Raw genomic sequence first — 15499 nt, forward strand, 5'->3', positions numbered from 1 at the left:
ACTGGGGTATTATGGGCTCTCATCCTAACTAGAGTGAGTCATTAAACTTCAGGGCCTGACCACCACAGCTTGGTTTTAGTTGTGTCCTTAGGGGTCAGGGTGGCTGCAGCCAGTTGCACCGCCACAGCTATAGTAATCATGTCTTAGTTATGCGAGGCAAAGCTATCTGCAACTTCACTAAGTTAGAAGGAAATTGCATGAAGTAAAAATTGTGAGTCTTTAAAAATGTTTGTAAATTCCTTAAGTGCTGCCAGGAACTGGATATATTTCTTCTTGGAATTACTCCTCCTTCAAAGTTATATTAATTTACATCCATTATGTATCATAGTGTTCTGGGATATTTTGTGTTTAAATGCCCATTGTTCTTAAAATTCAGTCTTAAATCTCTGTGATGTCTTGTTTAGGCAAGGATATTTTATTAATCAGAACACACACCATTGGTTAGAAAGTATGACCTATTAACCAGGCAATTGTGCCATCACATTTATGTCATACTCATTAATTTTAGGGTTCATGTTTTCTGTGGAACTTCCAGACACCATTTGATTTAACGAGTTAGACTTTCGGTCTGCCCAATCTTCAAGAATTGCAAGTAGCATTAAAAATTCAAGCTGCCTTCTGTCAAAAGAATAACTTTTTATAAAAATAATAAAACCTTATATTTGATGTAATACTCATGGAAAGACCTTCAAATGTGTTCTATAGAGGTGACCCAGTTGTTATAAGACGGTAGAAATTTTACATTACCACTTTGCACACTTTAAAAAAAATCTCAAGAAAGAGGAATTGAGCAAACAGATTGGAAATTCATGTCGGAATATTTCAGATATGCTCCAATTTAGCCTCTAAATCACCACTTGGTTGAATCCTTCACACTCCCATAAATATCCACTTTGTTGAAAACAGACTGTGCAATGAAAGAAGAAAATTTCACTCCCAAACATGCAATTAGAGCTAATGTCAACCTGCAGGTATTTGAATCTCATTAATGGACAAAAAAATATAGAAGTTATTTTTTAGCTTCTTCACTGCGTTAATAGAACTTAGAGACAGATCTTTTGGTTGTGTAAATATCTGCATTTGCCACATGTGACAAAACATGGATGAGCCTAGCTGTACCTTACAAGTCTGAATAATACCTGTCTCTCTCCTTCTGACCCATCTCCTCATGGTCTCTTCTGCCTGATTGATTTGCTTTTCAGCCTGCCAGTGATTTTTCGTTCTGGGAAGAAATGGAGACAGTGGCGTTGCCCAGGACAAAGTTTTAAGGACAATGTTTCTGATAAGTAACACTCCCCTTTATGGAAATTCTGGTAGTCATTAAAAGTTTTGAATAACTTTTTAAGACTTCTGAGTGGCCTTTAGAGTAAATACTGTTTATTCACCATCCTAGAAGTTCTGAAACAGGAGGAAACTTTTCCTGGAGACATCTTTCAGACTTGAAGTGTTGGGCCCAGATCTGTTCTCAGTAATCCAAGGAAAAGTCCAAGGCTAGCAGACTTCAAGTTTGCCCCATTACAAAAACAGATTTGTTTTTTGTAAAGAAACCTGTCATCCATTGTTGGGGTCCCTCCCCTGCCATGTTGTCCTGGGAGAGGGGCCCTGAGGGCACAGCACGGGGCTTCCATGCCCCTGCTCAGCCTCGTTCCCATTGGTTGCAGAGGGGCGGCGCGCGGGCGGCGTTAAAGCAGAAACAATGGATAAAGTAAAACCAAGACCTCAAGTTATGAGAGTTGCCTACTAAACAATGCAACTGAATCCCTGTTTAAAAAGCATTGAATATAAGAATCTCAGTAATATGACTCATTACAGAGTATAAAGATGACATTTTCCACAAGCCTGAGTGTGCAGGAACTCCTATCATTTTATGTGTCTCAGTCTGACTGATTAAGACTCACAGTGAGTCTTAATCCCAGCTATTTATCATTTATATAGATATAAGAAGGAATTAAGTAACCCTAGATCAAGTTTTAGATTCCTAGTTTAGGAAGAGATATTTCTTCATTCTTTTTATCACTGGCATCAAGATTGAAGGAAACATTTTTTAAATAAATAATAATACTATTTCTGTTTAATATTGAAATAGTTTGAAGTACTCTAAAATTATAAAAGTATACTTCTATTTCAAATACCCCAAAGCAACAAATACTTACAGAGCTTAACCAAGAAAAAATATCTAGTTTGAAACCCACAAAAATGCACTCTGCAACTAATATGAAGAAAAGTACAAATACAAAAAACCCCACAAAGCTATGCTTTTAATCAAGTCCATTGTCTTTTCAATCAGACATAGACTCTAGTGTACTGTACTGTTTCCTAGGAAAAAAAAATGCAAACTCATTATTCTGTGAAATCCTGCGTATTCAGTTAACTTCACATTCTCTAATAGTTAATCTAAATTTACCAGGACTGCTCACAAAACATGAAGTTAAGGTCTGATATTAATCTTTACAGTATCAAGGTAAACATCTGCAACTGTGGACAGCCACATTCTCTTAAGTTGATCCTGTGTCCTTTGCTTCCCCTCCATCCTGTCAGTGGATGTGTAGTACAGTCACACTGGCCTTTGCTGTAAACAGAAAAAGACATTTCAGAACAAAATGGTTTTCCTTGGTATTTCCCAGGGGGCAAAGACACTAAATTACACATTCATTCAGTTTCTCTTTACACAACCAATGAAAACACCTACCACAAATCCTGGTAGATTGTTGCAATGTTGCAACATTGGATGTTGGGGTCCCTCCCCCGCCGTGTAGCCCTGGGAGAGGGGCCCTGAGGGCACAGACACGGGGTTTCCCTGCCCCTGCTCAGCCTCGTTCCCATTGGTTGGTTTGTGTTCCCTGCGCGGGCAGAAGGACCCTTGGTCCTGTGACTGGAACAGTTCCTCGGCAGAGCTCCGGCCATGCGGCTGGAGAAATAAACATCTCTCTGAAACAGCTATCAAGAATCTGTCTGTCCATATATATTTCCTTCCCACGGGACTCCTGGTGTGATATATGCGTGTTGCAGGATCCCCACTGCAACAATCCATTCTATGAAGTCACACTAGAGGCAATTCAGAGCACGCTTGATCCATAGAGCTACAGACCAATTGTGTGTGTCATGATAAAGCCAGCATCCACTGAAATAAACTCATTCTTTGTGGCATTTAATTTACGCCATCTGGATGTTAGTTCAAAATTCTCTCTCACAGTGAGTACATTTGCAAGTGGTTTTTGTTTCTAGGAGCTCCAGGAAGAGACTGTTCCCAATGTCAGTATAGGTTTTTGTTCAGAATTTCACTTAGGCTGAATTTTCATTCTAATGTATTGTTACTACTTACATGTCATTTTAACATTGTATATACTTCATAATCCTTGATTTTAATGCATTTGTAGTTGAATTCTCACTTCTTCTATGTTATTAAAATTCGTAGACATAAATTTGCAATCTTAAGCAAAAAAAAAAGGGCGAATTTCTTGTCGCAGATCAGATTTTTTCTTACAGTGGACAGTAGCTTGTAGAAGAATAAAGTACATATAGTTATGACTCTTTTCTTGACCGATGACAGTAATCAGTAGTTTAGGGACTCCTCAAGATGGAGGTTACCTCTGGGCCACTGTATTTCATACCATTCTTATTCATGAATTTGCCTAATACCTTTTTGAACTAATTTGTAATTTTGACCTCCTTGCAAATGGAGAGTCATCATTTAAATTACATTTAGAGGGAAAAAAGTACTTCATGTTTTTTAAGTGCTGCGTTTATTATTTCACTAAGTCTCCTTTTTCCTGACTGTGGCACAGAAAAACCACTTCTTTACAGTATTAATGTGTTACTGACCTTTATCATGGACATTGACTTTTTTTCAAAATTAGAAAGTTCCCTACAACTGTAGGGAAGATTTTCATACTTTGATATTTTTCTTGTCTTTCTCTGAATATTTTTAACATGGAAGGACCAGGACACATATAGTCAGTAAATCAGTTCTGTTTTCCAAACTCTTTCCCAGTTCTAATGAGTTTGTTTTCTCAGAGTTTCAATTTTGACTGTAACAATGCATTATCTGTTACACATCCTGGAATTAAAATGCATCATGCAAGTGACAGACAAGGAAACTTCAAGCTGGAGAAAACACAGGAAAGTTGTCAAAACATTGAAAGCCTCTCAGTGCCAGGGACAGGAAAGTGACAACAGCATGAAAATTACAATTATTCAGGGCCAGAGATCCCCTCAGCAGCATTAAGGATGTGTTACAGCTGTGAAGAGATGTGGATATTGTTTCTCAAGAACAGAGGGACAGAGGAAAGAAATAAACAAAGAGTTTTCACTCTCAGCTGGAATAGAAGTGTTGCAAGTAAACATTGAAAACCACAGATCATGTGAGTTTGCAAAAATTACTAAGCTCCTAAGCCCACAAGACTAAGGAAACTCATTATTCTCAGTGCTATTAGAATGACATTCTACAATTCTATATTTTTTTTTAAATAATCTCATAATCTCAGCAAAATCTTAGAAATCCTAATTTGTGTTCCATAAGAAAGCAAATAAATTCCTTTTTTCTGATCTTTTCTGTCCCAAATACTTTTAAATCTGATCCTATATTTGCAAGGTGCAGCAGGGCCAGGCAGGGAGAGAAATAAAAGGAAACCAGCACCTATTTCTTTTAGTGATATTTTTAAGCTCCCTTCTTCCCAATTCTTTTTTCTCCATATTCCTTGCCTTGTGACATTTGGCAAGGCAAAGCCTGAAAACTCTATTATTAGTTAGTGAGAAAATGCAGCAAATGGCTTAGATGGCTTAGCTTCCACATTCCCCTTCTCTTACACACAGTGTTATCCTGCAGCTCCCCTCCCTTGAAAGGTGGAGGAAGAAATTCTGTGGTTTGAAACCCTGGTGAGATTGCAGTCAGTGAGGCAGGGAAGGAGTGCAAGTCCATGTGAGGAAGGACAGAAAAAAGTAGAGCAATATAAAGGGTGCTCTGGAAGAAGCCTAATGTACCTGCAGTTGGTTGGACTGAGGGTTTGCAAGCATCACAAGGAGATTTCTGAGCAGTAGTATCTAATGTATGCTTGGGGACCTCCTACTAAAATTGCCTTTCTAATGCTACTTTTGTCTCTGATTTGCTTCTGAAAGGGCAGTTGTGTTTTTTTCTGACGTGCCACTACCAGTGAGCCCTTCAGGGCTCACAAACTGGCAGCTAGAGGAAAGATAAAAGCAGAAATACCTCTTTCTCAACAGTATTTCAATAATCCTTATTTGTCTATTTCTCATCAGACAATCTCTCTTTTTTTCTCTTTCATTCATATTTGCTGATGTAGGTTTTAGAGGTTAAAAATGAAACTGTGGCAGGGAATCCACCCTGTTAGAGAAAATGCAGTGTAACCTAAAGTACTATAAGAGAGAAGAGGAAAAGTGGCAGTTGTTTGAAGAAAATATTACTACATAGTAGAAAAACATTTCTATGAGTAGTACACAAAAAGAAAGAATATTTCTACAAGAGCAGCCAAGTAATAGGACATTTTCATTCAAAACCATTGTGGTTTATTGGAGAGACGCATAAGCGCCCCCAAAAGAAACCCCAAAACAACCAACACCCAGAAAACAGATTCTTTTTAGCTGTTACACTAGAATGTATCAGAAAGTCCTGTGGCAAAGCTCTGTCTCCTCTGAAATAAATGAAGAAATTGCTGTTGTCCCAGTGGAATTTAATTTTTCATATTTATTATTTTCTGTGAATGCTGGGAAAACCTTGGTGTTATTGTTTTGCTCCATAGAATTGAGATGTATGAGAAGATCTTGCCCTCTGCCAGTTCCTCACTTTGTCCAGGTGAACACAACCTTTCCTACATCAGGTTGCCCAGAGTTGTGGCTGACACACCTTTGGAAGTGTTTAAGGCCAGGTTGGATAGGGGGTTGAGCAGCCTGTTCTAGTGGAAGGTGTCCCTGCCCATAGCAGGGGGTTGTAACTAGATGAGCATTAAGGTTCCTTTCCAAGCCAGACCATTCTAAGATTTTATGATTTGATGTTATTCATATGAGTAATCACGTTGTATCAAATAGGGTACTTTCTTGTGTACCAGGTGGGCACTGATATCAGTGTTTGCTGGTTTAGAGGCCGTTTTCACAGCAGACTTGAATATGAAAAATTTAATATTAGATGAAAATTCTGTCCATTCAGGAACCATTTTCATCCCGCTTTTTAATGGGAAATTTCATTTCAGAATTATAAATTAGCCATCTCTTTATGCAAAGACTTTGGTTTTCATGATACAGAAACACAATGTCCAGTTACATATTTGACTTTAAAAATTTTCCTTTAAAAGAAGTCTCAAATATTGGACCTTCTCTCTGCGTTGAATTTCTACTGAATATCTACAAGTTTAGCCCCTTACTGATAATTCTCTTAAGGAATTTTCTGATTGTCATTATTCCACAAGAGGAAGACAGGTAATTGTAGGTGCCATACCTGTCAAAGGAATTACATTTAAGCTACAGGGTTTTCTTCTACAGGAAATCATTGTTATGATTACTGCCACTTTCAGATTTAAATGAAAGAGTCACCCTTGACTTTCCTTTAGTTCATCAGAAACAAAGGCAAACAAATAAAAATCCCATAAACCTCTTTGCCTCAAATTAGGAAAGAAGAGTCCCATTATTTCTATTCTAATTAGTTAAAGTACATTAAGACCCTATTCACCTGAGACCTTTTTACTAAAACATATTTGTGGGAGGTGGAATAAAAGGATGTGTTTTACAGAAACATGAGTGAAAGTTTAATGGGTCTTTTTTGTCCTTTTTGAATCCAAGTATTGGTTTTAAAATCAAGCTCAAAACCATTATACCCTTCAATTTCCTCTCACCCCCCTCTCTAAACCATACCAACCTCACAACCAATCAAGAAAACAAACAAACAAACAAAAAAGCAAACAAAAAACAAAAACCCTAACCAAAACAAAAACAACGACCAAAAAAAAAAAAAAAACCAAACAAAAGGTAAAAAAAAACCCCCACAAAACCCAAAAACCCAGAAGAGGCAAATGCTTTTCTGTTTGCCTGGGCATAAGCTAACATGAGAATTTATGATTTTTCTGTTATTTTCAAGCGACTTCTTTTGTCATAGTTTCCTGTCCTTCCTGTTTTTCTTGGCAAAAGCTATTAACAGCTCATAACATTTCCAAAATACTCTGAAATATTGCTCAGGAATATTACTTTTTTCAGTTCCTTGTTCATTGCTAGTGATTATTTATCTCAAAGGAAAAATATTTTGAAAAATATCGTCCTTTGAAAACTTATTTGCCAGACAGAAGACTGTGTTGAACAACAAATTCCTTTCTCTGAATTTTGCAGATTTAGAACTGTTAATGTTCAGAAGGAGTATTGAATTAAATTATTATTACTCATCACTGCTTCATTAGTAGAATAAGGAATGATATGCACAACATTGCTGTTTTTTCAATCGCTGCTGTTTTAAATTTTGAATTCCAAAAGCAAAGCAAAGCAAATAAAATTTCAGTGCCAGTTTAAAGCTGAGTGTGTCAAAACTGCTCCTGTAGAACTAGTCAGACCAAATAGGTATTACTACAGATAAAAGAATCATCCTAAAGATGAGGTTGCAGAAGGCAATAAAATGGAAACAGGACATGATACTATCTTTGAATTAGCCGTGATTCACTAACGTTTTACATAGCGGATATCCTTACAAACTTAATTTTCCTTCATACTACTTCAACAGCAACTGCTGTGCATACACTGTTCATAAATCACAGGGAAAATGCATTGCAAGAGCAAGCAAGACTCTGCATTGTAAAGATAATTCTGCAATAGGAATCTCTGTTCAGACTTGTTTCCTTTTATTTTCGTAAATACCACTGCATTTTCAAGTGGCTACTACAGAGCATGCATATGGAAGTAAGCTGAAAATAATGAAAAAGCATCAACATTGGGGTAAAAGCAAACAAAAGATAATGAAGTCAAGATATTGAATACATTTTAGCATTAACTTTATACAGAAGAAAGGAAACCTTAACTGAATTCTCAGTAAAGAAAGTTAATTTCAATAGATTTTGGAGGAGTACTTTCATCTTGTAAATGTTAGTTTTCTCCAGTTCACTGATATATTGACATTTCAATGTTTTTGTTCTTCATTCAGAAGAAAAACACAGACAAATAATTTCTCCCAAAATGTAAATTTTAGATACCTCTTTTTGAAAATGTATGTATGCTAAATATGGTATGAGAACTTTCTTTGGAAACCTTTTTCTCCAAATGGGAAAAGTCCCACATGGAAATGTCATGAACATCTTAGCCAAGCTCCAAAATATTTTTAATTTTGTCAAAACAGAATTTTCTGTACCAAATGGCACCTTCTGCACTTGTAGAGTTTTCATTTCTATTACAGCATGGCTTAGGACCTTCATTTACTCAAGGTCAATGCAGGACACACGCATGCAAGTGTCCTTCACTGAGAGTGTTTATAAACTGAAGAATGTTTTAGAGGAAATTGTCTCATCCCAGTTTTACTGTTAAAAACAAAGACTAAGTTTTCAAAGATAATACAGGAAATCTGAGGCAGGATCAGGACTGAAACACACATTTCCTAAGTGTCAATGCAGTTCTTCTTATCACAAGGATGAATTTCTGCCCCACAGACATACAGTCAGGGATTCTTATCTTGATGCACAAGCTTTGTTTATAAATTCAACCATTCTTTAATATGGAATTGGGTTTGCAATATAGAACTAACAATCGTTTACTGTTTAAAGTGTCACGTTAAAGAGAGCCTATCACAAGCCTGTATTTTATTTAATACAAATTTAGATTTTAGTTTCAACAAAAATAATTTCCCATAAGGATGACACTGTGTTTGTAGCTGAATGACCTTTCTCCAGGAATGTGAAGAAAGATTCGTACCACACTTCAGCACCTGCATGCTATTCCATCTTTAACTCTCCTTCATGCCCCACACAGAAAGTACAGAGTTTTGTCTTATCTGTGATATGCTGACATTTCCAACCCAATGAAACCGTAGGTGTTGTTTTCACACTGCGTTCTTCCAAACCTTCAAATTTCACTACAGGCAAACCTGTTTCAAGATGTTGCCTGCAGCACTATGTGAACTTGCTGTCAGATTGATTTATTTATGGATGATTGCTGAGTTTTATTCTCTTGAGGTCAATATTTGCTACATGTACATGTACGGATAAAGAGCTGACATATTACCAACATTTCACACAACTTTTATACTTCTGACAATCATTTTCTTCAGAATTACAAAGCAAATCAGTTATTGACTTTTAAAAATATACACTTGAAAATGGGAAGGAATAGTAGCAATTAAATCATAGAATAATAGAATATCAGAGAATACCTGGAAGGTACTCACTAGGACCATTGAGTCCACCTCCTGCACAGAACAAATACAAAAATCACATCATGTCCCTTAGAGTATTGTACAAACACTTCTTGAACGCTGTCAGGATTGGTGCTGGGATCACTTGCATGGGGAACGTGTTCCAGTGCCCAACTACCTTCTGGGTGAAGAAACTTTTCCTAATATCCAACCTAAATCTCTCCTGACATAATTTTAGGCCATTCCCTTGGATCCCCTCATTGGTCACTAGATAGAAGAGATCAGTGTGTTGCTTCTCGCAGGGAGTTGTAGATTGTGAGGAGGTCTCCTCTCAGTCTCCTCCAAGCTGAACAAGCCAAGTGACCTCAGACTCTCCTTATACAAATTCCTCTCCAGACCCTTCACCATCTTAGTAGCCCTCCTTTGGACACTCTCCAAAAGCTTTATATCCTTCTTGGCTTGTGGCACACAGGACTGGAGGTGAAGCAACTGGAGTGCAGAGTAGAGGGGGACAGTACCCTTCCTCAGATGGCTGGCTATGCTGCGCCTGATGCTCCCCAGGACACAGTGCCCCCTGATGCACCCCAGCCCTCCTGGCTGCCAGGGCACTGTTGACTCATATTCAACTTGCCAGTAACCAGCAACTTCCAGGTCACTTCTCTCCAGCCACTCATTCTCCAGACTGTCTGTACATCCAGGGTTGCCCCATCCCAGCTGCAGAATCCAGTCCCTGCTGCCCAGTCCTCTGATTTGTCGAGGTCTCTCTGTAGGGCCTTTCTGCCTTCAGGGGAGTCACCAGCTCCAATTTTGTATGATTGGCAAACATTCTTTGTATACATTCAATTCCTGTGTCCAAGTCATTTATGGAGCTGTTGAAGAGCACTGAGCCGAGGATGGAGCCCTGTGGAATCCCGCAAGTGACAGGTGTCCAGTCTGATGCCACCCTAGTCACTGTAACCCTTTGTGCCCAACCCATGAGTCAGCTGCTCACCCATCACATGAGTTCAACCAGCTGTGAGCTGGACATTTGGTCCAGAAGTATCCTGTGAGAGTCAGTATTGAAAAACTTGACTTAAAGGTTACATCAACTAGCTGCCCTTGAGCAAGTAGCTGGATAATGGTGTCATAAAAGGAGATTAAGTTTGTCATAAGCAGGACTTTCTCCTCATGAACTCATGCTGGCTGTGGCCAATGACAGAGACTGACAGGCCTGTAATTACCTACAGGTACAGAAGACCATCCTTCTATCCCTTATGGAAAACTGGGAAAACATTTGCCACCCTAAATGCTGACTCAGCACAAAAGCTGCGCAGCCCCCACAGGGACTTTACAAGAATATCCCAGTTCCACATAGCTGGGTAATAAGTGACCAGAGGGTCACATGATGGAGAACTAAATGACATCACTTTGCAGAATGCAGCATTCTGACCTCCAGTATGCGTCACAGCAATTTAGGCAGTTTGCTGTGCTAATGGAAGAAGCTATGAAAGCAATAATGGGTGCAGACGCAGCCACAGCCTAAGTGGCAGTGCCCTGCCATGCCTTTCTCTCTGGCCATGCTGGCACCTGTCAGCCTGTTTCAAGTGCTTGCATCTTCCTGTACCAGTCTGCAAGGTTTGAAGAAGCTGGTCATTTTGCTTTGCTATTGCTTTGCTATTCTTTGCTACGCTTATTTTTTTTCACCCTGGTTTTCAATTGAGGTTTAGTCATAAACTGTGTTACCAGGAGGGTAGTCACAGTTGTATGAGTCACCACAGTTATTTTAGTGGCAACTTCTTCCCTGCAAAACCTGAACTAGAGGCTGACCCCCTACCGTGGGAAATAATGTCAAATTCCAGAAGATCATGTTTGTTCACATTCGTTACATAAAACATTTCTAAGCCTCAACCATAGGACAATATTCCATGTACAGACCCTTATGCATGACCAGTGGGTGTTCTCACTTTGATTTTGTGGGATTAGCAGGTTTACAAGTATATATCACCTACTCAGAGGGATTACAATGCAATCACCATCTTTGGCAGAAGTCAAAAGATCCTGACAAACTAGCTAGGGTACTTAATACAAAATTATCAAGAAGATGCTGAGATTTTATAGTGTGTTGTATATTCTTTGTAGACATCAGAGCTAAAAAAATTTTTACATGTAACCACTACGTCAATTTGAAGCACTGGATTAATTAATCTACTGTATTCTTCACAGCAGTTTGCATGCCTTCAGACTTCTTTAATACCATGTGTAAGCCTGGAACAAAGCAACAGTCCTGTTGAATGCCATGGTGCTTTAAATTTTTCACTGCTTGGGCTTCAAAAATGAAGCATCTATGAAATAAATCCTGGTGGGATTAGTGGATGTAGGGCAATGTTCCCTATAAATTTGAAACCTATAACAAGCTTAAATTTTCAATACTTGCAGATAAATTAACAAAGTGCTATTCAAAGAAAACCTGTAACTTATTTGAACACTACAGTTGAGCACTACTAATGACAGAAAATACTGTATATGTGTCCCGGTTTGAGACACCCCGGGACAATATGTTATAGTAGTAGTCTTTTATTCTACAATTCTGCAATCTGATAAAGAAGTCATAAATTTTGCCAAATAGAAATATTAATCAATAAGGAAATGTGAAACTAAGCCTTTGTATAGTATCACATACACTTATGTAAGAGTCTGTTTCTATATTCTTCAATCATTAGGGCTAAACAGATCCCAGAAACTCAGTGTTCCACAGGGCTATAGACTAGTTACAATTACGTTTTCATTTTCCCATTTAGAGAAATGTTTCAATATTTCAAAAAAATATATAAATCTTTCTTTTTAAGGCTTTACGACAAATTGAAAGTCTTCAGACCTAGAAGAAAACTCCTGAAAAAAAAAAAAAACCAAAACAAAACCAAAAACCAAACAAACTAAAGAAATGAAAAAAAGAGATACATAATCCAAAATGATCTGGCACAGGGCCTTGAGAGACGCTCTCTCATAAAACTGACTGCACTAACACTACACTAACGTGGACCTTAGGAAAGATTATTTCCTGCTTTCCAGAGAAAGATGTTTCACCATAACCTCCTAGACAATTACAGTAAAATATTTAGACATTTCTCTGACACAAAACAAAAACACTTGGATTGCTGTGTTCTGTGTTTCACTTGGGTTTTGTTTTGCTTAAATGAGGCCCTTGCTGTGCCCTAAATTAGCTTCACAGGAACTTTTATACAGGACAAAGCTTTCTGCTGATCAGGACTCACAGTGACAGAACAAATAGCCGTGCAGGAAACCAACTGGGGGAAATCATCATTCTGAGGGATGTTTGTCTTGGTTTCTCTTTGTGTGTTCTGCCTTGGACTGCAGAACAGAGATCAGGGAAAAGTAGGTCAAGAGGTTTTTACACTGAAAGGTTTAAGAATTCCCAAATACAGAGGGAGGCAAGACAAAGGCACCTATTCTCAATTTATCTGCATTAAAATGTGTTCCTTACTTGAAAAATGAACTTGGTGGAGAGGCATAAACTTCCAAGCAGTTTGTGCAGAAATCATTCCAGTGAATAAACAGAGAAAGGTATCCATAGACTAAAATCCTGTTATTCTTGTTAGCATTAATTTCATTGAGCACAGGATCATGCAAAGGGATCTGAGGCTCCAGTGAACTCCACTCACAGTAAGGAAAGGGAATTTAGTGGTAATATTACATGTAACCCTAGCCTCTGCAGAGGTACATGAAGAACTGATTTATGCAATGGCAGCAGAGAGGGCACTGAGCAGGAGGATAGCTGACCCAAGAAAACAAGACATCAGCAAGCAACCTGGGCAGGGCTGTCAGAGACAAGTGAACTTTTGGGTGCAGAAGAGGAGAATGAGGCTTTAGTGGGGTAAAAGACATGATATTCCTGGAGAAATAGAAGTAAAGGAGCAGAATGAACAACACAGTCTGTACTATTAGGCCAAAAGTCCATCCAGTCCAGTGTTCTGCTTCCAAAATTGGCTAAAAGACATGTCTAGGATATTGCTCTGGAACAGAGACGGGAACGCAAAGTATTTCCTGAGATAGCTGCACAGACACCCTCGCTTTTGGCTGAGTGAGCTGAGGTACCTGTAGGTAAGACAGGTATCTTATTTGAACTGCTCTCTTTGGGCAAGGGTCCTCATTTTAGGTTCCAGAATTTTCCCATACCTCTGCTTACAGCCACCATCTCCCTGTCTCCCTTTTCTGTGTTTAAAGCTGTTCTTGTCCTGTATCAATTTGCTGAGGAACTGGATTCATGCATAAAACTTGCCAAAGACTCTGCCGAGAAAACCCAACTCAGACCTTTCTTTGCTAGTCATAAGAAAATATAATCTCTTGCTTTGTTTGACATGAACTGCTAAAGAAGCATAAACATAAAACGAATATCAAAAGATCAAGAATCTCGGGATGTTAGTGAGACCAATCGTGAGGGTGTCAGCCATGCAACCCCCAGTTCCCACGAGGCACTGACAGGTTATCAGGGCTGAGCTGAACAAGCTGGGCCTTCATTTCAGCCAGAAGTCAGACATTTCTGCCAAAACAAAGTTAGGTTTCAGAGATGCAATTTTCAACACCGGCAACCATCTTGTGAAGACCTCTACATAAACCTTGCAACACATTGCTATTGCAAACATCATCTGTTTTAGAAGGTTTCATATCTCTGTCTTTCCTTGGCATTCTAGACAGCTTCTGAAATATTATTTTTAAAAGGATTTTTTGTCAATACAACTGTTATAGCTTTCTTCTTAATAGATGAGAATAATGATTTTATGAAATGGCTCAGTAAGTAATATTATCTCAAGTTTTAAATGGTTTATTGATAAGTTACTTTCAATGGGAAAATTTTCTCCCTATTCATTATTCTTTGAAGTTCTTTAGTAGCAAAATAATATAATAGCAAAAAATTTCTTATGAAATGACAGCTTTACCCCTATTCTTAGTCTCTTTTTTTTTTTTCCATTACTTCTGTCTCTCGTCTCTCCTATGAAGGTATTTTCTCTTGTAGTCCAGTAACAATTTGGATTCTAAAAGGGTGTTTAGGAGCTTCAAAGACCTTGGGTTTGTTGTTCATCTAGAACCAGTAACTGCACTTCCACTTGTCCCTGATTTTCCATGGGAGGGTCAGATAAAAGAATGACTTAATAAATGCCCCTCTGAAAAAGAACATGTGTATAGTCCTAGATAAAGAAGTCGTCACCTTTTTGGGATCTTTTGTCCTCTTGCTGCTTCTCTCCATGTCAGCATAACCCCACAGGATTTCACCTACTTTGTCCTTCCTCTCTTGACAAATGTGCAGTGACCAAGTACAGAGTGGCAAAAAACCCGTATTGTACTGGCAACAAAGTGAAAAGGTTATATCAAACAGGAATTGATAGCAGAACTTTGAGAAATGTCACCTGCAGAGACTGAGATTAATTTCTTGAACCCTAATCGCCTCTTCCCCAGTTATAAAATAAGCACATTATGAGCAAACTTCAAGTCTTGTCTTGCAGTTTGTACTTCACATTAAAAAAAAATGATATAATGATGATAAAGTTTCTGTCTTAAAATGACCTCCAAGTTATCAACCCCAAAGAACCTCCGTCTAATAATAGTGCCATTACAATTATCATTATATACACAATATGCAGAATCAATTTAATTATAGTAAAAGCCTTTGGAAACACTTTGACCACTGAAAGCTCTATGCTACTGAATACATTTACAGCGAAGCAATTGGTTATATGACAAAAATATATAGTTTCATAAAAGACAACTGCTACATTACAGAGCAAATAAGTATTGCTCAAAATCTTTATAAAAGTCCTTGGGATACTCTTGATGTTGCTAGCTGTAAAATTCACTTTTTGTATGAGATAAGTTGGGTAAAAACAAAAAATTAAAGCAGTGCTTATGAAATTCCTAGAGGAATTTTGCAAAAAGAGACAAATTGGTACAATGTCTTCAAGAAAAATCAAGGATCTTTAGTGAGGTTTTTTTTAGTCAAGTTCTTATTGAAATTGTTAAATGAGGATGGTGGCAAATAACAGACATATTTTAGTCTTATTTCTAGCCTTTCTGTATAATTATGACCAGTAGAAAGCATTTTGTCTCATAACAATCTTTCAGTTCTCATTCATGAATAGAGCCATGCAATATAATGCCTTGCTTGAAGAACATAAT

Source organism: Corvus brachyrhynchos, unplaced genomic scaffold, assembly GCF_000691975.1.
Source record: "Corvus brachyrhynchos isolate BGI_N302 unplaced genomic scaffold, ASM69197v1 scaffold80, whole genome shotgun sequence".
Taxonomy (NCBI): domain Eukaryota; kingdom Metazoa; phylum Chordata; class Aves; order Passeriformes; family Corvidae; genus Corvus; species Corvus brachyrhynchos.